The sequence below is a fragment of the Otolemur garnettii genome, unplaced genomic scaffold, assembly GCF_000181295.1.
Source record: "Otolemur garnettii isolate 467f Iridium unplaced genomic scaffold, OtoGar3 scaffold00005, whole genome shotgun sequence".
NCBI classification, from domain to species: Eukaryota; Metazoa; Chordata; class Mammalia; order Primates; family Galagidae; genus Otolemur; species Otolemur garnettii.
In genome coordinates, this window is record NW_003852400.1 from 13732669 (window position 1) to 13758198 (window position 25530).

Here is a 25530-nt window from a genome sequence, read left to right on the forward strand (position 1 = left end):
AAAAACAACTTTCAGCCAAGGATCCTGGATCCAGCTAAAATGAGTTTCAACTGTGATAGAGAAATCAAATACTTTACTGACATACACATGTTAAGAAAATTTGCCATAACTAAACCAGTTCTCCAGGAAATACACAGAACCATTCTCCAGAACAATCCAACCCCAAATCCAGAAGAAGGAAAGAAATAACCAAAATTAGTTCAGGACTAAATGAAACTGAAAAACAAGAAAATTGTTCAGAAGAGCAACAAAACAAAAAGTTGTTTCTTTGAAAAGATTAGTAAAATTGATAAACTCTTGGCTAGCCTAACCAGAAATAGAAAAGTAAAATCTCTAATAATGTCATTCAGAAATGATAAAGGAAAAATAACAACAGATACCACAGAAATTCAAAAAATCCTCAATGATAACTATAAAAAACTCTATTCTCAGAAATATGATAATCTGGAGGAAACAGACCAATACCTGGTAGCATGCCAACCTCCTAGATTCAGCTGGAAAGAATTAAAAAGTTTGAATAGACCTATATCAAGCACAGAAATAGAATCAACTACACAAAATCTCCCAAAAAAGAAAAGTCTGGGACCAGATGGCTTCACATTAGAAATCCACCAAACTTTAAAAGAGGAACTATTTACCTATATTATCTATATTATACAATATTTTCCAAAACATAGAAAAAAAAGGGATCCTCACCAACACATTCTATGAAGCAAATATTACCCTGATCCCCAAACCAGGAATAAAACTAAGAAAGAAAACTATAGAACAATATAATTAATGAATATCGATATGAAACTATCAATAAGTCCTAGCAAACTGATTTCAAGGATACATCAAAAAAATTTTATACTAGATCAAGTTGGTTTTATATCAGGGTTACAAAGTTGGTTCAACAGACATAAATATATAAATACAATATGCCATACAAATAAAATAAAAAAACAAAGACCATACAATTCTGTCAGTTTATGCAGAGAAAGCTTTTGATAATATACAGCATCCTTTCATGATTAGAATACTCAAGAAAATAAGCTTAGATGGGACATTTCTTAAACAGATAGAGGCCATCTACAACAAACCCACAGCAAATATATTGAATGGAGTAAAATTGAAAACATTTCCACTCATATCTGGAAGTAGACAAGGATGCCCACTGTTACCAACATAGTAATGGAATTCCTACCCGTTGCAATCAGTCAAGAGAAGGAGGGTGGTACCTGTGGCTCAAAGGAGTAGGGCATGGCCCCTTCTGCTAGAGGTGGCAGGTTCAAACCCAGACCTGGCCAAAACTGCAAAAAAAAAAAAAAATGAGAGCGAGAGAGAGAAGGGGATCAAGGATATTCAAATAGGGTGAGAGGAGGTCAAACTCTCATTCTTCATGGATGACATGATCTTATAGCCCAGGTACTCAACTACAAAGCTTTTAGATGTGATCAAGTAATATATAAGTGTCACAGTATATGAAATCAATACTTACAAGTCAGTAGCTTTTATTAATGCCAATAATAGTCAGGCTGAAAATATAGTCAAGGGTTCTATTCCTTTTACAGTAGTGACAAAGAAGATGAACTACCTGGGAATTTATCTACAAAAGGAAGTGAAAAATCTCTATAATGAGAAGTATAAAACCTTGAGAAAAGAAATATGTGAAGATGTTAACAAATGGAAAAACTAAACCATGATCATGGATGGGAAGAATCAACATTGTTAAAACGTCCATTCTACCCAAAGCAATCTACAGATTTAAGGCAATCCAATGCCATACTTAGTGCACCAATGTCATACTTTAAAGAACTTGAAAAAATAGTACTTTGTTTTATATAGAATCAGAAAAAATCTTCAATAGCCAGTGTATTACTTAGAAATCAAAACAAGTCAGGAGGCATCACATTACCTGACTTCAGATTATACTATAAATCTATAGTGATAATAACTGCATGGTACTGGCAAAAAAAAAAAAAAATAGAGAGGTAGATGTATGGAACAGAATAGAGAATCAAGAGATAAACCCAAACACTTATCATCATTTGATCTTTGGTAAGCCTAATAAAAATATACATTTGGGAAAAGATATCCTATTTAACAAATGGTGCTGGGAGAACTGGCTAGTGACCTGTAGAAGACTGAAACTGGACACTCAGCTTTCACCACTAACAACAATTGATTCTTACTGAATAAAAGATTTAAACATAAGACAAGAAACTATAAAAACACTAGATAAGAATGCAGGGAAAACACTTGAAGATATTGGCCTGAGAAAATATTTTATGAGGAGGACACCTCTGGCAACTAAAGCAACACCAAAAACGTATTACTGGTATCTAATCAAGAAAAAAATCTTAAAAAAAATAAAAGATGCCTTCCAGAGGGGGTGGGGGAATAAAGACAAAAAACTTCTGCACTGTAAGTAAAGCAAACAGACAGCCTTCAGAAACTGAGAAGATTTATGCAGGTTATGCTTCAAAGGTCTGATAAGTAGAATCCACACAGAACTAAAACTAACAAGAAAAAAGAAAATAACCCCATTACTCTGAGGGCAAGAGACTTGAACAGAAACTTCTTTAAAGATGATAGGTACATGGCTTACAAACACGTAAAAAATGATCATCATCTTTAATCTTCAGAGAAATGCAAATCAAAACAATTTTGAGGTATCACCTAACTCTAGTAAGATTAGCCCATATCACAAAATCCCAAAGCAGCAGATGTTGGCAAGGATGTGGAGAGAAAGGAACACTTCTACACACTGTGATGGGACTGCAAACTAATGCAGCCTTTTTGGAAGGAAGTATGGAGAATTCTCAAGGAACTAAAAGTTGACCTATCATTTGTTTCTGCAATACCATTGCTAGGTATCTACTCAGATGAACAAAAATCATTTTACAAAAAAGACATTTGCACCAAAATGTTTATTGCAGCCTAATTCACAATAGCCAAGTCATGGAAGCAGCCTAAATGTCCATCAAGCCTTGAATAGATAAACAAATTGTGGTATATATATACCATAGAATACTACATAGCCATAAAAGGAGGAAGATTTTACATCTTTTTTGCTTACCTAGATGGAGCTGGAATATATTCTTAATAAAGTATCTCAAGAATAGAAAAAAGTAGCTAATGTACTCAATACTATTATGAAACCAGTATCTAAACATTTACAAATTCATACTAATGATAAAACACAAAGACAGTCCAGAAAGAAAGAGGGGAGAGAAAGAAAAAGGAAAGGGAGGAGGAGGGCAAGTGGGGGTAGGGTATTTCACAAAATCTCACTTACAGTACACAATGCAAGGGTACATTTCAAAATGACTAAGAGCATATTATAAATGTCTTACCACAAATGCAAGTAAATGGGTTGATGGTTATGTTACTTAGTATGACTTAAACATTCCACATTGTATATCAAATAATCATATTATACCCCATAAATGTATACAGTTATGATTTAATACAAATTAAGAAAAGATGGGTGCCTCATTTAAAGTTCAATTGCATATGTTGTATGGGTTATTTTGTAAATTTAAAATGAATAACCAAAACACATCAATATACGTTTTTAAAGTATTTCTTGTATTTGGCACATGCACTATTGTGGAGAACTTTCACTCAGAGCAAAAAGATTTGTAGCAAAGCATATGATCTTCTTCCCACTACAATGACCATTCCCTAATTAGGCAATACATCTGATAGTCATTAACAGGAATGAGATAATGAATCTCTTTCTCTCTTCTTTGTTAATTAGCTGTAACCAAGCAACTAAAGAATGTCAGAGCTGAGTGACTGCAGTGATTATAGTGATTTATAGTTGCAACAAAAGAATTTAAAACCATTTTCATTATTCACGTTAAAGATGCTTTATGTTTTGTTTACTAAATGTTTTATGTCCCCATTTCCCTCACCCCTAACGTATTATCTCTCTTCTACCCTGCCACTTTTCACAAAAAAGACCTCTTCCTGGAAAAAAAAAAAACATCCATATAAGTGGATGTTGAACAAGACATGAATAATCTGCTTGTCTGTTTATTTAATTAGTAAACACATTCTGAAGTGATTGTACTTCAGGAAATAATGAATATTAAAAAGAAGAAAAAAATAAAAGGAAAAAACCCAGCATACAACTTTTAATAAGCTGACATAGAATAGGTAAAAGGTATTAAACATCATGCTGACATATGGGAGAAAAAAGGGATTAGCAAAAGGAGAATATGTTAGAAAGTTTGTGGGAAATATTCTTGAAAATGTAAAGTGTGGATATTATGTTTTCTCACCACAAAAAATGGTAAGTATGTGAGATATTATACATGTTAATTAACTAGACTTAGTCATTTCACAATGTATATATAATTCAGAACATCATTTGTACCTGAAAATACATAATTTTATCCTTCAGTTTAATAATGTTTTCAAAAATTGTTTAAGAAGCATGAAAATAAAATGGAAGTATCTGGATTTATGACTTGTTTAGAAAGTCATAAAAGAGCTCAGGATGACTTGAAGAAATACTAAGATGAGATGCAAAGACTAAAAGTTGAGATTAAAAAGAAGTGAACATAGACCCCTGGAAAGAAAATGAAACCAGTCTAACAAAATAAAAAACCAGGATTGTTAGCAGAAAGGAGTGTCATCCACAAAATTTGGAAATTAAATCAATAATTTAAGGGAAAACTCAAGATATTCCACATGTAAAAACAAAGAAAGAACCAAAATAGAATCTGATGAACAAGGGAGAAAATTAGGTGAGATTCAATACAAGAACTGTTGTAAAATGGATCATAAAAAGTGAAACAATAGTCTGTCAAAAAATGACCCAAAAAACCCCCACAAAATATCAAGAGTGTATTTCTAGCCTAGAGTCTTTACTACAGGGAAAAAGTGACCAGATAATTACAGCAAAATTGATAACTGTTATATGCTTTCAATTAACAGTTAAAAATATAATGAAAAAAAAAAGAGATACCAATTCATAATAGAAGTGAAAACACAAAATCACTAAGGAAATACTCCAGGATTCAATATGAAGAGCTAACAAGTGCATGGAATCAACCAGAAATTAAATACTTACTATGGTACTAGAAATAAAATTATGAACACTGTAGAAGAAGCACCTTTCCCTAGAATGCTTATAAATTAATTGGAAAACAGAGATTAAAGAAAATTATCTGGTATGGTGAGTAATAGAGGATGGAAAATACACGTGTTAAGTGACCAGAAAGCCTTGAACAATGAAAAGAAAATAGTAAAAGAATCCTAGTCAAAGAAGAAAGCCTAAAGGAAAGCCCAGAGGCAAGAAAGGGAAAGACAATTTTCAAGTGCCTGCATTTAGAACACAGATATAAAACCACCTACCTACAGCCAAGTGATCTTTGACAAAGCAGAAAACAACACACACTGGAGAAAAAGCATGCTATTCAATAAATGGTGCTGAGAAAAATTGGATAGCACATGCAGAAGAATGAAACAGGATCCCCATCTCTCACCACTCACAAAAATTAATTCAAGATGGATAAAAGACTTAAATGTAAGGCATAAAACCATAAGAATGCTAAACAAAAAAATGTTGGAACAATTCTTCTAGTTATCAGCCTAGGCAAAGAACTTATGAATAAGAACCCAAATGGCAATCTCAGCAAAACAAAAATAAATAAATAAAATTTGATTAAATTAAAAAGCTTCTGCATAGCTGAGGAAATAACAGATCAAATAGACAACTTATAGAATGGGAGAAAATATTCACAAACTATACACCCAAGAAAGGGCTAATATTCAAAATCTAAAAAGAGTTTAAGCAAATCAGCAAGGAAAATTAAAAAAAAAGAAGAAGCCCCATTAAAGAATGGGCAAAAGACATGAACGAAAATTTTGCAAAATAAAATAAACATATGGACAATAAACATACTACTTAAAAAATGCTCAGTGTCACTAATCATCAGGGACATGCAATCAAAACCACAAGAAATATCACTTTCCTTCTGTTTGAGTAGTCTTTATTAAAATATCCAAAAGCAATAGGTGTTGGCATGGGTGCAGAGAGAAAGAGATACTTATACACTGTTGATGGATCTGCAAATTAGCAAAACCTCTATGAAAACACTATGAAGAACCATCAAAGAACTAAAAGTAGACCTATAGAGAACTCAAATTAATCAACATAAAAAGAGCCAACAATCCCTTAGATCACTGGGCAAGAGAAACAAATAGAAACTTCTCTAAAAAAGATAGATGAATGGCTAACAATCATATGAAAAACTGCTCATCATCTGTAATTATCAGAGAAATACAAATCAAAACCACCCTGAGATGTCACCTAACCCCAGTGAGAATGTCCCACATCACAAAATCCCAAACTGCAGATGCTGGCATGGATGTGGAGGGAAGGGAACACTTTTACACTGCTAGTGGGACTGCAAACTTTCCCTCTTTTATGTTTGCATGGATGGATCTGAAACATACTCTTCTTAGCAAAGTATCTCAAGAATAGAAGAAAAAGTATCCAATGTACTCATCTCTACTATGAAACCAATATATAATCACCCACAATTCCATATGAAAGCTATAACCCAACTACAGCCCAAGATGAAGGAGAAAAAGGAGGGGCAGGAGAGGGGAGGATGAGTGGAGGGAGGGTGATTGGTCAGACCACACCTATGGTGCATTTTACAAGGGTACATGTCTAGTCTTCTAAGTGTAGAGTATAAATGTCTTAACACAATAATTAAGAAAGTGAGGTGAAGGCTATATTAACCAGTTTGTTAAGTATTTCAAATTGTATATAAAACCAGTACATTGTACCCCATAATTTCATTATTGTACACAGCTATGATTTAATAATAATAATAAAAACTAATATAACTTTTGGAAGGAAGTATGGAGAATTCTCAAAGAACTCAAACTAGATCTCCCATTTGATCCTGAAATCCCATTACAGGGCATCTACCCAGAAGAAAAAAATCTTTTTATCATAAAGACATTTCCACTAGACTGTTCATCGCAGTTCCATTTATAATCACTAAAATGTAGAAACAGCCTAAATGTCCACCAACCTGGGAATAGATTAACAAGTTGTGGTATATGTGTACCATTCAGCCATTAAAAAAGATGGATATTTTACATCTTTTATATTAACATGGATGGAAGTGGAACACATTATTCTTACTAAAGCATCACAAGAATAGAGAAGCAAGAATCCTATGTACTCAATTCTGATATTAGGACAGTTGATGACCTAATACACAGTAGGGGGTGGGTGGGGAAGGGGGTGGAGGGAGAAGGAATGAGGGAGGTGAGGGTCATATGGTGTGACACCTCTTGAGGATGGGTCACAATTATAAGAGGGACTTTACCTAACAAATTCAATCAATTCCCACTACTGGTAATCTTCCTCCCAAAATAGAGCATTTTATTTAAAAGGTACTTGCACTTGAATGTTGCCCAATTCACAATTGCAAAGACATAGCATCAGCCCAAGTGCCCATCAATTCATGAGTAAAGTAACAAAATTTGGTACATGTGTATAATAAATAAAGACAGAATTAATATCTTTTGTTATAATTTGGATAGATCTGGAAAACATTATCCTAAGTAATTCATGTAAAGAATGGAAAAACAGACACCCATGTATTTACTATTAAATTGGAAATAACCGATAAGCACACCTGTGCACAGAAGTAAAACTCAATGGAAATGAGAGGGAAGGGAGAGTAGAAGCGGGGCAAAATTATACCTAATGGTACCATGAACACTACTTTGGGTGATGGGCACACTTATAGGCATGACTCAAACATTACAAAAGTGATCCATTTCTACACAAAAAAACATTTGTACTCCCTTAAATTTAGAAATGATTAAAACAAAAAACCTCTACCAACATGGCTACAAAGTGCTTTTGAACTTTGTTTTAGGAAATATTTTATGAAACATGGTACATATGTTGTCCCCAAGTTTAAATAATTTTTCCATTTCAAAATAATGCTTGAGTCTTTAATCATGTACCCATATTTGATTGTGACATGCCTAATCTGAGCAGCAGACTAAATTTCCACATTATTTTTCATTTTTTGTTGAGTTAAAGAAAGATAAATCTTACATTAGAAATTGCCACTGAGTTTGGAAAGAAACTGTGAATAAACAAGTTATATGTTGGTGATTTTTTTAATATACCCAATATAAAAATAAACTCTACAAGCAAAAAAAAAAAAATCCAGTTACATACCAAGTTCAAAATTATTTTGGCATTATTTGCAATATTAAATGGTTGACAACACTATGGTAATCAGTGGTTTTACAATTTTAAGGAGAAGTATGTTATTACTAGAAAGCTAAGACCTACACAAAATAACAGTTGGAAGATTAAAAAAAAATACCCAGTTTTCTAAGGTCCTGATTTAGTACATTATTTAGACTTGAAACGGAATAGATGGTACCAATACTCACAGATGGGCTAAAACTCAACAGTAAAAATTAAAACCAGCAAAATAACAAAATAATACTATTTTGGAGAAGGGAAAGGAATTTCTAAGAATAGCATAAAATACAGAAATCCTAAAAAAATTGCCAAAACATAAATTATTTGTATGTAGAATATTGACAAAATACCTAAAGTATTTATAAGAGAAACAATAAAAACATTAATAAGAAAAAGTAGCTTCAAATCCACAAAAGAAAGAGCAGTATCATAATATGTGTCCAATACTATGCAGGGTTTCCAAGTTTTTCTTTTCTGCCACACATTGCAAGAATAAGTTTTCTTGAATCGCACATGAAATACACAATACAGATTTTATTACAAAATCTGATTAATAACAGAAAAGATCTATGCGTACTTTCCATGATATCCACTGCCATAAATAAGCAGAATCATCACACAATCAGCATGGGGACAGAAGGTCGAATATTCGACATCTCTGCTCTATAAATATCTTTACTGTACTCTTTGTATATAGCTTTAAAAATCTACCCAGCATCTCTCATTATTCTCTCCTGTATTTTATCTTTATTTTTTCTAGTATACTTCTGTAAATGCTTCTTTAGCTGGAATCTTAATTTAGCAATCAGTGTATCTTTCTGAAATGTCTATCCTATCAACGCTTTCAAGGCCTCAGTGAAACCTAACTGAAAGGGTGAAAGGGAAAGGGAGCTTTGGAAATCAATGTAACGTCTAAGACTACAGCCAAAACCAATAACAGAAAACTGCACATGAAATTTAAGTTGACAAAGTTATTTTCCATGAGATTAACAATTTGGAAACCAATACACATGCAAAATGAAATTGAATAATTAAGTAAATTGATAGTGAGTGATAGGAGCCTAGTTTCTCACTGTTACACTGGAATTTTTCTGATTAGAAAAGGGAGAAAGTCTGCTTGCTTTTCTCACTGTGTTCTTGGCTGTGCAGAAGCTTTTGAGTTTGATGAGGTCCCAGTAGTGTATTTTGTATTTGCTTCAATTGTATTTGCTTCAAATACAGATTTGTATTTGCTTTCAATTGTATTTGCTTCAATTGCCCAGGGCGGTCCTCCAGATAAAATTTTCACCAAAATTTTTGCCCAGGCCAATTTCGTCAAGTGTTTTGCCTACACTTTCTTCTAGTATTTTTATAGTTTTATGTCTTAAGTTTAAACCTTTAATCCAGTGAGTGTATATCTAAATTAGTGGTGAAAGGTGTGGATCCAGAAACCCAAGTGCCCATCGACCCACGAATGAATTAATAAATTGTGATATATGTACACCATGGAATACTATGCAGCCCTAAAGAAAGATGGAGACTTTACCTCCTTTATGTTTACATGGATGAAGCTGGAAAATATTCTTCTTAGCAAAGTATCTCAAGAATGGAATAAAAATTATACAGTATACTCAGCCCTACTAGGAAACTAATTTATGGCTTTCATAGGAAACCTATAACTCAATTATAGCCCAAGAATATGGGGACGGGGGTGGGGGGAGGATGGGCGGAGGGAGAAGGACTGGTGAGATCATGTCTATAGTTAATCTTACAAGGGTACATGTGAATCTTTCTAAATGTAGAATATAAATGTCTTTACACAACAACTAAGAAAATGACATGAAGGCTACGTTAACCAGTTTGATGAAAATATTTCAAATTGTATATAAAAACAGCACACTGTACCCCATGACAGTATTAGTATACACAGCTATGATTTAATTTAAAAAAAAAAAGAAAAGGGAGAAAATAATCCATCTGGTGATGGACTAAGTGGATGATATCAGTGTGTACTCAAATTAACTTAATAGATATGCATATGAGGTCACATAATTAAGTTTGTGAACTCATCCTAGAAAAAGTGCTACTTATCTCATTGTTGAATATCACTACAGTCACTTTTGAAGTTTTCCTACCAGGAAGCTACACCCTCACGCCAGTGCCTACTCCATCCTTTAAAGCAATTCTGAAACTCTTTTTCATCAATGACCATCAAACCACACTGAATTGACTTTTTTTTTTTTTTAAATAAAGCAAAATTGACAAACTTTCCTAGACTAAAAGACAAGAGAGAAGACTCACATAACATCAGAATTAAAGTAGGAGACATTATGACTACCAACACAGAAAAACCAAGGGGCATAAAAAAGAGTACTTTTAATGATATTCTAACAAATTGGATAACCCAGAGAAATAGGTAAATTCCTAGACACATACAACCTACTAAGCCTAAATCATGAAGAAATAGATAATCTGATGAGTATGGAGATTTGAGTCAGTAATTAAAAAAAAACTTCCAACCAAGAAAAGCAAGAGGCCAGAAGTTTGACTAGTGAAGTCTACCAAATATTTCAAATAAATTGATAATCTTCCTCAAACTCTTCCAAAAAGTTGAAGTGGAGATGACACCTCCAAATTCATTTTATGAGGCCAGGAACCAAAGCCAAAGACAAAACAAGAATAGTATAAACCAATATCCCTGATAAACACAGATGCAAACATCTTCACAAAATATTAGAAAATGAAATTCAACAACTCAGTGAAAGGGTCATACGCCATGATCAAGTGGGATTTATTTCTGGGATGAAAGAATGTTTCAATCTATGCAAATTAATTAACATGATATAGTGCATCAACAGAATGGAGAATAAAAATCATACGATCTTCTCTAGAACTGCAGAAAAATCATTTCAACACCATTGAATCCTAGACACAGAAATTAGGCAAGAAAAATAAATGAAAGTCAAGAAATAAAAGTGTGTCTGGAAGATGAGATAACTTTATATATATAAAACCCTAAAAACTTCACCAAGTAACTATTAGAACTAAAGAAATAACTCAATGTAGTTGCAGGCTATAAAATCAATGTATAAAAGTCAGTTAAATTTCTATATGCTAAAAAAAAATTACCTAAAAAATAAGACTTTAATGGCATCACAGCATAAGATATTTAGGATTTAATTTGGCCAAGGAAGTGAATGATATGTATACTAAAAATGATAAGCTACCATTAATGAAAGAAGGAAGACACAGAGACATGGAAAGACACTCTGTTCTGAGATTGGAAGAATTAATATTCTTCACTGTTCATGCTACCTAAGGCATCATTAGTACAATTACTACCAAAATTCCAACAGCATTTTTCCATAAATAGAAAAAATAATTCTAAATTTTGTGTGGATGGACAAAAGCCTTCAAATACTCAAAGCAATCTTGAAAAAGATGAACAAAGCTGGAAGCATCACATTTTCCAAGTTAAAAACAATATGGTGCCAGAATAAAAATGGACACATAGATTAATGAAACAAAACAGAGAACCCAGAAATAACACCATGTACATACAGTTGGGCAATAACTTGTTATGAGCACCAAAAATACATGATGGTGAAAGGATAACATCTTCAATACATAGTGTTAGGAAAACCAGATATCCACATATGAAAACACAAAACTATTATAGATACTCCTCTGTCACAACAGTTACAAAAAAAACTCCTGGATAAAAACATAGAAAAAATCTCTTTGATATTGACTGTGGCAATTATTATTAACATAGTATGAAAAACAAAGACAACAAAAGTAAAAATTAAATAAATAGGACTCTATCAAACTAAAAATCTTCTGTACAGCAAAGGAAACAACCCAGAAAATGATGAGAAAATCTTATGGAATGGGAAAATACATGTAAGCCTCATATCTGATAAGGGGTTACTATCTACAAGATGTAAAGGACTCATACAAGTCAATCATAACAAAACCAATAACATGATTTAAAAACTAGCAAAGGAGGGAGGTGCCTGTGGTTCAGTGGGTAGGGCACTGGCTCCAAATATCAAGGGTGGCAGGTTCAAACCCAGCCCCAGCCCTGAATTACAATTAAAAAATAGCCAGGCATTGTATCAGGCACCTGTAGTCCCAGGTACTCGGGAGGCTGAGGCAAGAGAATTGCCTAAGTCCAGGAGCTGGAGGTTGCTATGAGCTGTGCGATGCCATGGCACTCTACCGAGGGTAATAAAGTAAGACTCTGTCTCTACCAAAATAAATAAATAAATAAATAATACTAGCAAAGGATCGGAATAGACGTATGTCCAGAGAAGATATACAAGTACACAACATGTACATGAAAATGTCCTTAACATTACCAAGCATCAGGGAAATGCAAATGAAACCACAATGAGATATCACCTCACACCTGTTAGGTTATTATCAAAAAGAGAAAAAGAAGTGTTGGCGACAATGTGCAGAAAAGGAAACTCTCTCATGTTGTTAGTGGAAACATAAATTGGTAGAGACATTGTGGAAAATAGTACGGTGGTTCATAAAAAATTAAACAATTGGACTACCATATGATCTACTCTGGGTACATATCTGAAGAAAATAAAGTCAGTATCTCCAAGAAATCAAAAAGAGATTTCCATTTCTGTGTTTGTTGCAGCATTACTAACAATTATCAATTCATGGAAACAACCTAAATGTCTTTTTATAGAAGAATGGATTAAAAAAATGTAGTATACATACATATCATTGTGTATGTAAATACACACACATATATAAGTTGAGTATTATTCAGTTGCTATTTATGACAACATGCGTGAATGTGAAGGGCATTAAACTATATGAAATAGGCCACATACAGAAAGACAAATACTGTGTGGTATCACTTATATGTGAAATTTACAGGGGAAAAAGGTCAAATCTTCTATAGAAATAGTAGAATGCTGGTTATCAGAGGCTGCTGGGGGCAGGGGAGAAGGAAGATGATGGTCAAAGAAATGTGCAGTTATAAGGTGAATAAGTTCCTAGGACTGAATGTGCACAATGGTGACTGATTTTAATACTGTATTGAAGACTTGAAATTTGCTAAGAGAACAAATCTTAAGCATTCTCATACTCAAGTAAGTATTATCAAGTAATGGATGTATTAATTAACTTCATTATAGAAATAATTTTGCAATGTATAAATATATCAAGTCATCATATTGTACAGTTATAAAATGTATAACTTTGTCAAGTATGTGTCAGTAAATCATAATAATTAAAAGGATTGGCCTCTGGAAAAAAATTAATAAGAAATTACAAATACACAAGTTTAGAAATCCCATGTGTACATAACAAACTAAGTACAAAACTTGAGTGAGTGCTTATTTTTAAAAGAAAATAGAAAATTAAAGCTGTTAGAAAGCATCATCATAAAAAGGGAACCAGTTTTGAAGGGTTACAAGGGTAATGTTTTCAATTTCTTAAGAAACAGTTTATTCCGATGTTCAAATTAGAGGAGGAAGGATGAAGAACGTTTTCATGTTCTGTATGTGTGTAATCAGATAATACTGGTCCCTAATCTGAAAAGTACAAATAAAGAACACCATGAACTCATTTTACTAGTACATATTGATGCAAAACTTCAAAATTAAATATTAGCAAATAGAATCTAGGGAAAGGTGTACTTCCTTAATGAGTGGTCTTGATGAAACCAAATTTTAAATGTAAAACTATTTATTCTTACCTTTTCTACCTATAGGTTTATATATTGTTATGAGTTCATCTTTCTCACCAATATAGAGTTAAGAGGACACAGAGTATGACTTTTTAAAAACTATATATATATATATATAGTTTTTTGTTTTTTGTTTTTTTTTTTTGCAGTTTTTGGCCAGGGCCGGGTTTGAACCTGCCACCTCCAGTATATGGGGTCGGCACCCTACTCCTTGAGCCACAGACACCACCCTAGATATTTTACCTGATACTGAGTATAGTGAGTCCACAAAAACGTTTTAATTAACTAATTATCAAATTATAGAAATGAATGTATGATTCTTTCAAAAGTCTATTAATACAGATCATCACATTAATGAATCAAAAGGGAAATAACATGTAATTATGTCAATTGAGATTGAAAAGGCATGTTAAGGTTTAATATCCATTTCTAATAATGAAGTGCAGACAAGGAAAGGAAGAAAGCTAGTAGGGTAGAACTTCTGTATGTTGACCACCCAAGGGACTGTAACAAGCTGGTCAACATAGGGAGTCAAACTCAATCAACATAAGGAACTAAGCCTGCACCGATCTGTACATGTGATGCACACATGTCCGGTCTATGAAAATTAGGCCAACTCGAGGAGGTGGTCAATGTAGGGAGGTGGTCGACTCTGAAGACTCTACTGTATATGTAAATACATAATGTAAATAAAAATCACATATTATTTGAAATATAAATTCAATTTATAATTTTCCCATTATATATGTATCAATTCATTTATAAATTATAAAAATAAATTTAAAAGATGCCATCTTGAAACCAGAATTCAGATACTGTGAAACATCTTTGCAATCTGTATATTCTTTTCAGCTGTTTTTTTATTGGGTTTTTTTTTTTTTTTTTTTTTTTACTTAGTATACTTTTTAACCTTGCTCAATAGAGCTACCTTAAAAATGTTAGTGGCTTTTCCAAACTTCCATCTTGAAGCTATAAGAAACCATGTTCTTTGAATTAATTTCTATTATTTCACATTTTATAAATATTTTAAACCACAGATTAGAAGGGCATTTCCCTTTTTGGAATCATTTCAGTTCTTCTAGATCGGGTATTATTAGTAGCTAATGCCCCCAGTGGTCCTTATAATAAAAACACACCTCAAGTTTACTTTAGAAATCACAGATTGGTCTTGCAGTGGGAGTCAGAATACGCCTAGCCTGTTTTTTAAGCTTGTTCAACTTCATTTTCTTCAGAATTCCATTGGTATTACTATTCTTGACCTAGAATTATCTCTGGACTCTTTGCTTGATGGGTTGAAAATATTTTCATAGGATAATTCTTACAGATGCCTTCATTTTGTTTATAAGGAAACTGTGACTGGAGGAGACCAAAAGGACTTGCCAGAGGTCCCGGGGCTGAAGGAAGAAGAGCTTTCACAGGCAAAAAAGTGACAAATACTAGGTTTCCTGAATGCTCAGCTGGGGCTCTTTCCATTTCACCCCACTGCTAATAGGTGAGAGAATTCTGTGGCTCATGAATCAACGTGTAACTAAATACCCAAGTGTGGGTGCTGAAAACGGGGAGCCAATGTTTCATGGTGAGTTTCTATGAGCATTAGCTTTTCCACACCTGTCAAATTTTAGCATGTGTGAAATAAAATACTCGTGTGTGATATAAAAACATAGTTTAATTTATTAATTGAGTGCACTTTTTTCTTATTTTGACAAAAAGTAATGGAACATTTTATCTTAGAAAGAAAACAGTTCTACTCCTTACAAGCTGTTGCACCCAAACCCTGTGGGGTGGCCATGAAAATGCACAGCTTGTATATCCAGCTGTGGGACACTCAATTAACGGACGGTTCTACTTGCTGGCTTTCTGCGTCCCCCGTCATACTCGTGCCAAGACCACACTTCTTCCCCAGTAGCTTCCCGGCAGTTACCTAACATGGCAAGCCCACCGTGGAGAGATGTGGAACACCTACCTCCACCAGGACCCCTGTCTCATGTCTCATGTCCCGGCCCCCTTTCTTCCTATGAGTCACAGGAGACATATTATCTCCAGGATTTGAAGGCTCTCCCACCTTTTCATGCTCCCCTCGCTCATTGCTCATTAAATCTTGTCTGTGTATAATTCCATCTTGACATAGCTTCCTTTGGAGACATGAACTAACACACATTTGCTCTTACTGTCTGTGGCCTTGAATTTTTATATTCATATAATATAGAAAAAAGTATCCATCTTACTCACCGAATGGAATTTCATTTTGACTTGATAATGGTGGCACTTTGAAAGCAATATTCAAATACACTGTATTTGAATCCAATTGGATTCAATCTAATCCAAGAATCATCTAATCCAAGAATCATCATCTTTTCTTGCACACAGAAAAATGAAAAAACACTATCAATAAACCATGAAATACCAGCAATAGTAAAAGATATCTCAATTCCAAACACACTTTTACTTTTTAGTTTTTAGAATGTGTTTTAGAATTAGTACATTGATTTGATTTTGGTTAGAGACAATACAGACACTAGGCAGCATAGTCTTCATTTTGCATAGCTACTAATTTGAAGAATATACACTAGTAGAAATCTATGCTGGCTTAGTTCCATTTACTTACAAATATAGTTATCTACCTAAGAAGAAACAGAACAGGTTAATTATACACTTCATACATCTAATTTAACACAAATGCCTTTCAGGTAAAAAAAAAATAAGGCTTTGAAAGTATGACTAATAATTGGGCTTTACAAAGCGCTTTCAGAATAACTTTTTCTAATTCATTAACCAGTTGGTACCATAGAGTCATAGGTTAAATTCGTTTTTATAATCTTTTTGTGGAAAAGAAAATTGAAAAGTTAAGTCACTTGATAAGGTCATGTAGTAAAACAACCAAGGACAGGAATATGTGGTCCAAGATTTTAACCATTTGTCAAGACTAGTATGAAGGTTTCTTACCCATATCTTACATTGCATGTAGTTTTGTGAAAACTCATTTTAAAGGTAATTAGTTACAGAAAACTATGCTGACACACTTTAAAAATTTCAGCAGTAACAGACTTTTCTTTTTTCTTAGCTCTTTTCATTTTTAAAGCTTTGAGAAAGTAAAAATGTTAGTTCAGGATAAGTTTTCTGAACTTTGAGTCTCTTGGCTTTTACTCATTTGTAAAATGTCAGACTGATTATTTAAACTCGGTGGTTATGTTTTTGACAGCTGTGCTATGGCAACACTCTTAGGAAAAACCTTTGGTAATGTTAACAGGATCTGAACATCACTTTGAGAATTAAAGCCTCACAAATAATGAAATTGCCACCGGGACGCATTTCCTCAGCTGGCGTGTAGCATAAGTACCTCATTCACGGAGCAGCATACGTGATTCTGGGGAACTGTCCCTGGAACAGAATTATTCCTCTTTTTTTTCAGCATGTTTTTATTTACATTCTTTCTTTTTCTTTCTGTCACTTATCTCAGTAACTACAATTCAAAGTTTTTTTCCTAAAAATGTATAGAATATTTTGTGTTTTTTCTCTCATTTTCTCTGTTTCATACCCTTCCTTCCTTTTACTTTTTATTTATTTATTGCAGTTTTTGGCTGGAGCTGGATTTGAACCCACCACCTCCAATGGGGCCAGCGCCCTACTACTGTGAGCCACAGATGCTGCCCTCCTTTACTTATTTTTCAAAAAATAATAATCCGGTGTTTATTTTCAGATATATGTGGAAACAGTTCTGCAGAGAAAAAAATCCATTATAAATAGACGACAGTAGCCAAATATAAGTGTCATTTCATCATTTCTTTAAAACTTTTTGGAAGTCTTAAAACTTCTCATGACACTTATGTGCTTCTTCTCAGAATACTATCAAAATTGTTCTGTTTAGTTTAATAATATAAACATTATATTTTCTAATTGTTGGCTTACTTCTAAGTTTCCTGCACCTAGGAAAATTATATTGAATTCATACCATAATCACAATATGTTATAAATGTATTATTATTTCTGGTTTTTATACTCATATTTTTACCTGTTGTATGAGATATTTATAAGCCTATTGTGTTACACACTTATTATTTTGCATACAGATCTGTTTTGTCCTATGTAACTTCTCACTTAGTGGTGCCACTGTTTGTATAGACTAGAAATTAGGAGCTAACCTCTGACTTTTCCTTATACGCACCCTCCTGTTTCTAGTTTTTACTAAATGCTCCAAATTTCACCTTAACCAGTTGTCAGATTGAAACCTCCTTTGTATTTTTTTATGTATATATTTTTTATGCTTTCACTTGGGGTTTTATTTTTTACCTGAATTAAAGTTTTTAACTTACCTTTCTGTCAAACTAATTTACTAATATTCTTCATTCTACAATCAGATTAACTTTAAAAAAAAAAAAAAAAGGCCATGGTCCTTAGCTTAAAAAAAAAAAAGTCCTTTCAGCCAGGCACAGTGGCTCGCACCTTTAATACTAGCATTTTGAGAGGCTGAGGCAGGCTTGAGACCAAGAGTTCAAGATCAGCCTGGGCAATTTGTTGAGACCCTATCTCTAAAAAAAGAAAGAAAAATAGCTGTCCCTAGTAGTATGTACTTGTAGACCCAGCTACTTGTAAGGCTAGGGGCAGGAGGATAGATTTTCCTTGGAGCTTGAGTGTTTTATAATGATTCCACTGTACTCTATCCCACTAAAAATATCTATTAGGCTTTGCAATTTGTTCATTAAACATATGTAGATTATATAAGAATTTTTTTATTGAATGATAACTATGTACATTAATGCACTTCTGGGGTACAGTGTGGGGGTTTCACTCATAATCCGAAACACTTCCATCAAACAGATTAACATAGAAATTTGATACAATTTGATATAATTCTTGGATCTGCACCAGCGTTCCTTGTAGCACATGAATTATTTAAAACTCTAGCCAGTATATGAACATAAGTTCTCGGCATAATGTGCCACAGTTTGGCAGGGGTGCCACCATATAGTGTTATTCACAACATCCTAACACAAACAGATGTTTTAGTAAGTCTCTACTGCAAGCAGAAGGTAAGGCCTCTTCTTCAGCCATAGAATCCCTCAAACTTTTATTGCACTTATGATGCATTATATCCATCTCTACTGCGATTTTAAGTTTAGTCCATTTTTCATGTGTGATACTGTCTTATATGGCAGGGAATCTTCCTTTATCAAAAGCTTAGGTGTCTAAAAATTACAGAAAAGATCTCCACTTGGAGTACTGACTTTCCTAGGGCATGTGGAGCTAGAGAGTGCTCCGCTGATGACCTTCCTTCCCTGGGATACCAGGGAGCAGCTTTTTATCTCCTGACTGTACCATGTATAGTAGTAAATTTTTCTCTTTGTGAGATGAAGAGCTTTTTGCTTCAGCATCTATGCATGCCACCTAAGGACAAATCACCGGTTCCTGCTTCCATGACACCAGAAACGAGGTGGCGTTCTTTTTATCATTATTTTTTAAAAACTTGCTTTGGACATATACATTTTAAAATGTCTAAGTTCTTTTCATAAACATCTCCATCAAACCATTCTAAAGAGTGCAAGCAGTCATGTTCCAAGACGACAGAAACACATTGAAGTGGGGTAATTAAACTGTGTGAGGCACGTGGTGCTGGGCAGAAACTGCAGGTAGTAGACCCACGTGAGGCTCCTGCTGGGGTTCCAGGTAAGTCACATGGAATGAAATTAGACTGCGAGCTCTGCAAGTGTGGAGCTGAATAAATATTTAAATATGAGGATATAAGAGTTTTAAGGAGCAGATTTGGGAGAAAATAATTGCCCTGGTTCTGTAGGTAAAGTTATAACGGAGCCAACAGGAACCACTCCAACAGTTTAAGGCTCAAATATTGTCATGGGAAAGCTGGCTGTAGCAACAACTAGCTAGTTTTGCAGAAAACTACTATCTCTCTTTCCATGGAATTGGCCAATATATAAAATCCTTCGTAGTCAAATATGTTTTGAGAGTGAAGTGGAGCCCCACACTGCTCACTTTATCCCTGGATTCTTAGTCATTGCTCCCCAGCATGAATGCCATCCCCAAGTGTCTGTCTTGAACCAAGGCCACAGATATTTAGTGTCAGCCTCTCTATGTCAGAATAAGCCTTCCTTCCTCCTGACAAGTTAAATCCTGAATCCATACTTTTATTACATTAAAGTGAGTTTCCCTCTCCTTGGGTGAAGGTGGCCCTTGACATTCTTTCCTATCAGCAATAGCAGTTGGGAGTATATAAATTCTTTATGGAGGTTCTGTTATTTATGTAACAATAAAGGGAGAAGATTGATACATATATACATATAAATTAAATGTATGTATATGTACGTGTATGTGTATGTATATATATAAAAAAAACTAAGAGTTTCAATTCTAGTGTTGCTCCAGAAATAAAGATCTTGCTTTAAGTGTTTCTCCTGAAATAAAGAGACTTGCTTTCTCAACATGGATCAGGGATTCTTAAAAGGGACACTATCAGTAAAGAGAATATAAACTTTTCTAGTAATTTCAAGCCAGAAAACATTTGATTTTTGAGAATTAGAGTTTCCCTTTCTCGGTCACGAGGTGATTAGAGAAGCCAGATGAAAGGATTGTTCATGCAATAGTCAATTTGTAGTTGCAATCCAGAGCTCAGAAACTCCTGTTGCCAACATCTATGCTGCTACCAGTAGGTTGCTAGTCCCCATGGTGCTGTGTCCACTCCTGTAACTATTCATACACACATGTCTGACACAGACATAGTTCTCTTCTGACTTCCAAATTTTACTTGAGTTTATCAATTACTAGAATCAAAGTCACATCCTGAATCTTAGTTCTAAGGAAATACGAGAAAGATGTTAAATTTCCCTGGCTCTGTTGTTTTAAGAAAGGGTCAGCATGTAACATTTAAAGATGTTTTTCAGCCAGTATAGGAAAAGCAAGTCCTGCACTGAGTACCACTGAGCATGTACAGCACAGGTGGATAAACTATGTATATAAAAATGAAAATGATATCAGTAAAAATGGTGAGAAGTTTGAAGGACTATTTCAAATTAAAGGAAGCACATCCTGTCTAAAGAAGGATTCAGAAATGTTGAAATGCTGAAAAGTCACATATTTAAGTCAACATCACACATTGAAATAAATACTAAATGATATTTTAGCAATAATAAATCACTAAATCTGGTTCAAGGACTTTTATTTTGCTGCCTATTACTGGACATATTATAATCTATCAGCGACAGATAGGAAATAAATATCATTACTGATTGTATTTTCGTAATTAAGAAATTATATTTGATGTATGTTTATTGCTAGTGTGGCTCAAAAAGGAAGTATATACATTTCCCCCACCTTGCTCTATTTGATAGTATATTATTTCCTATGAAATTATTGTGCTATTTGGGGGGCTTGTCTTATATAATTTACACAAGAATCTTTCTGTAGCTGATGTTTATAAAATTTAAAAGTCTATATTACGTTATGTAATTACTGATATTTATAGAGCAATATCTAAAAACTGAGAAAAACTCAGAGAGAAAACACCACAGCAAGACCCTCAAAGTACGCTCTGGACGACTGTGAAATATCTGACCCCTAAAAAGTATATAACAAGATAATGTTTCTACTGCCATTCTGATATCTAAGCTGCCTTTGGAGATTTTCAGCTGCTGGCATGGTGGCTATGTCACAGATTTTCACCAAAAACATGACTTGTGTTGAGAATGTAATTACAACCAGTGACCTAACTGCACTTGTTTCAAAAGCATATCCTATTACAGAATTTCTGAACTATTTCACTCCTCCCAAGATTCTGTTAATAGGAATATATGTTTCTGATTGGCCTTTTTAAAAATACATTTTTAATAATAACAAATATGATATCAATCAATATCTTTGGAACAGATGAAGACTTTCAGTCTTGCTGGGACACCTGCAGTTTTTAGTTTTATACCGAGGTTTGAGATTTGAGCCAAACACAGTCTTCTTGGCAATCATCTCTACTCTCATCTCACCTACGAAGATTTGAAACAGACATAAGATACTAGGTTTTATTACCAAAAAATGTATGCTGACTATACTTTTTTTGACCTGTCACATTGAATCTACTCTTGTTAGCACTTAGGACAATACAAGATAAATTAAAATGTAAGTTTATCGTAATAACTCAGTATCAATGATTATAGGTTTTCTGAACAGTTTAAAATAGTGGTTCTCAACCTATGGGTCACAACCCACAGGAACTGTATTAAAGGGCCATGGCATTAGGAAGGTTGAGAACCACTGGTTTAAAAGAACTCAAAACATATGCACACCAATTGGTCTGTCTATTGATGCAAATTATCTTCACTATGTTCTATTGTGGGCAAAATCTGAATTCCCTGAGGGTAATGCCTTTTATATGGTAAAGTAACTATACAGTTCAACAATCAAATTGGGAACTTTTGAGGATGAAATAGGGCTGTGCTTCTGACTATACCAGGAAAGCAGATATAAATTGGATCTGTTTCCAGAAAACTTGGGTGTAAACTCCCCTACACGTTGTCCATGTTTGGGTAACAAGTTGTCCATCTATTCCTAGCAGAACTCACACGAGGCCTATTTGTGCCTGATCTTGTGCATGTACCTTCATGTCCTTTTCTTGAACAGGTATTTCAACTATGACAAAATAAATACCACAGGAGAAGTTGACAAGCTGTTTTTGATTCTTATGCTGAAATGTGCAGTGAGGTCATCAGATCCTATCCTGAGAGCAGTTCTTGGGAGAATATCTAAAGTTTGAGTAAGAGAGAATGATTTGAGTAATACCCAAAGTTTGAGTAAGCAAGAGAGGTGAAATGTATAGACAGTAGGGGACGGAGAAATGAAAGAAAGCACTCTTTATTCCTTCAATATAACTGGATTTACTGTTTCTGAGAGCTCTGACAACTAAAACACAAATGGAAAACACAGGTTCCACAAGGAATTGAAAAAGAAAATAAGGATGGATTGAATCAAATTTATTATCCCTTCCAGGAAAACAAATAAAAATCCATATAGTTCTGAGGGTGTATCAAAGAAGTCATCTTTATATGCCAAAGATGGCATCAGGATCCTAGCTATTGATCGTATATTTATGTTAGGTACCATTACTTATTGGCAAATTGGCCAGTATTATGATGAGTCATAACAAATTTATTTGACTACAAAATAGAATATTCTGCTTTGAACAGGTCAAATGAAGTTAAAAGCTTACAGATATTACAACACTTAACACTAACATAAAACTGAATAGTTTTATATGAAACAAGGTCATGTTTTCATTCTCTTCAAAGAAGCCAAATGGTAATGTGGTCCATCTGGATTTCTTGTAACTCTGCAAATGGAAATGCCTAAGCATTTTACTGATAGAAAATGGACTATGGGGTGTTGGTTAAAGTGTAGTTAAACATTCATAAAGCCTTCACAATGCAGTATTTATAGTACCCAATCATACATGCACAGTATTTCATCTGTTCACAGAACCTTTTTGTTAATAGGTTTTCAAATGCTTTGTTACTACAGTAGATCCCATAATGTATTTATAATCATTCTCTCAAGTTTACTATGTTTGTGAATATTAACATAAGCCTCTTATCAGATGCAACTACCAAATTTGTTTTTATAACCCTGTCAAATATAGCAAATGTAATTGAATAATTGAGGATAAGAGCATAAATTAAGATACGTGCTTCACGTTTGAAATATTATTGATGGTATTCGAGACAAGCCTAAGAAAATTCCTGGTATAAGTTCTTATTTCCTCAAGGAAGCAAACATTTCTACAAGTCTAATTACAAGATCGTGTAGTGTTATATGGTGATAGAGTTGTTACTTACACTGTATAGGTATAATTTAAATAGTCTAATCAACTGTCCAATGTGACTATTCTCTTGGGTCTCTTAACTAATTAAATACCATTAGTGTCTAAAGTATAGAATAAAATAAATTCCAGGCCATAACTTTAATGAAATTATTATTTAAGTAATATAGTTAAGAAAATATATGTACCTGTTGGTCTAACACTTGTCTATCTTATCCATCTATCTAACAAAAATCTTAACTATTATTCATAAAGAAAAATATTCAGTCCACACATAATTTTTTTCAAGAGTGTCCTTAACATGGAAAGTAATATTTGCCTACCAACAGTATTCATTTGAATGCCTACACTAAAAATTAAGATAATATATTAAATTTGTATTATTTTCTGAATCCTTAATTATTTCTCCTTTTTCTTAGTCAAGTAGAGTGTGTTTCTTCTTTTTGGGGGGGTTGGGAGCTCATCTCTCTTCCTCACATATTCATGCACAAGTACGTACAGCTGGTTTACAATCTCAACTACTAAACCAATTAAACCAGGAACTCACTGAAGGGGCTGTCTTTCTTTCAGAGAAGTTTTTCTTTCCTGACTATTCCTTAGCATAATTTACTGTAGGCTAAATACTCTATAAAGCTTTTTTTTTTTTTTTTAGTTAAAATGTTTTATTGTAAATAGTTTGAAAATTACAAAAACATTATAAAGAAAGTTGAAGGAATTTCCACATACCTTGCATTTAGCTTTCCCTAATGTTAGCAGAATAAATACCAATTATGCTTTAATTAAAACTACATACTAGTATGTCATATAATTAAGTAAATGAAGACTTTATTTGAATTTCATCCATTTTTCCACTAATGTTATTTTATATGCTCCAGGATTTAATCCAGAATACTACACTACATTTAGTTATTACGTCTCCTTAGTCTCCTCATGTCTGTTTTTCAATTTTTCCTCATTTTTCATGACTTTGACTTTTAAAGATGTTGCTAAAACAAATAAATAATTTGTATGGAAAACCACCTTATATATGAATTGCTTTTTTTACACATAGAATTTTGTGATATAAAATAAGTTCTTATTTATGATTGTATTATAATTATTTCTCTTAAAATAGCCAATGTATATTATGTGATAAAGCTTAAATATTGACACAAAGAGAAATATAATAATGTTAAAATTGTTATTCTGATTATAAATTTTAAATGGGAAAATATTTTCAAAGAAAAATAATTGGATGGCTCCTGTGGCTCAAAAGAGTAGGGCACCGGTCCCATATGCTGGAGGTAGTAGGTTCAACCCAGCCCAAGCCCCAAACTGAAAATAATAATAATAATAATACACTTCTTCAAGTAATAAAAATTAAAAATGAATAAAACATATCATGATGATGAGTCAAAGAGAAAGGGATTAGGCCTCAGAGCAGCTACTTTGGATCTGGAGATATTTGGGCTTTGTCATTAGCTAGGTCACTAACTGGATATGTGGACTTATGTAAATCAGATAATCTCCATTAAAGTTAATATTGTCTTTAGTAAAATAATTTTATCTACCTCATAGTCTTACTATAAAGATTAAATGGCATGGTCAATGTACTTTATTAAAAATGGGCATTTGGCAAACATAATTAATAAACCAAAAGAAAGATACATAAAACACAGATAAAGAAGAACTGATTATTTAAGAAGATAAAAGAAGTCTTATTAAAACTAAACAAATTAGGAGAGACCATATATATGTCAAGCAAAAAACCCATGACAATTAATTCATTCGTTATCTGTTGACATT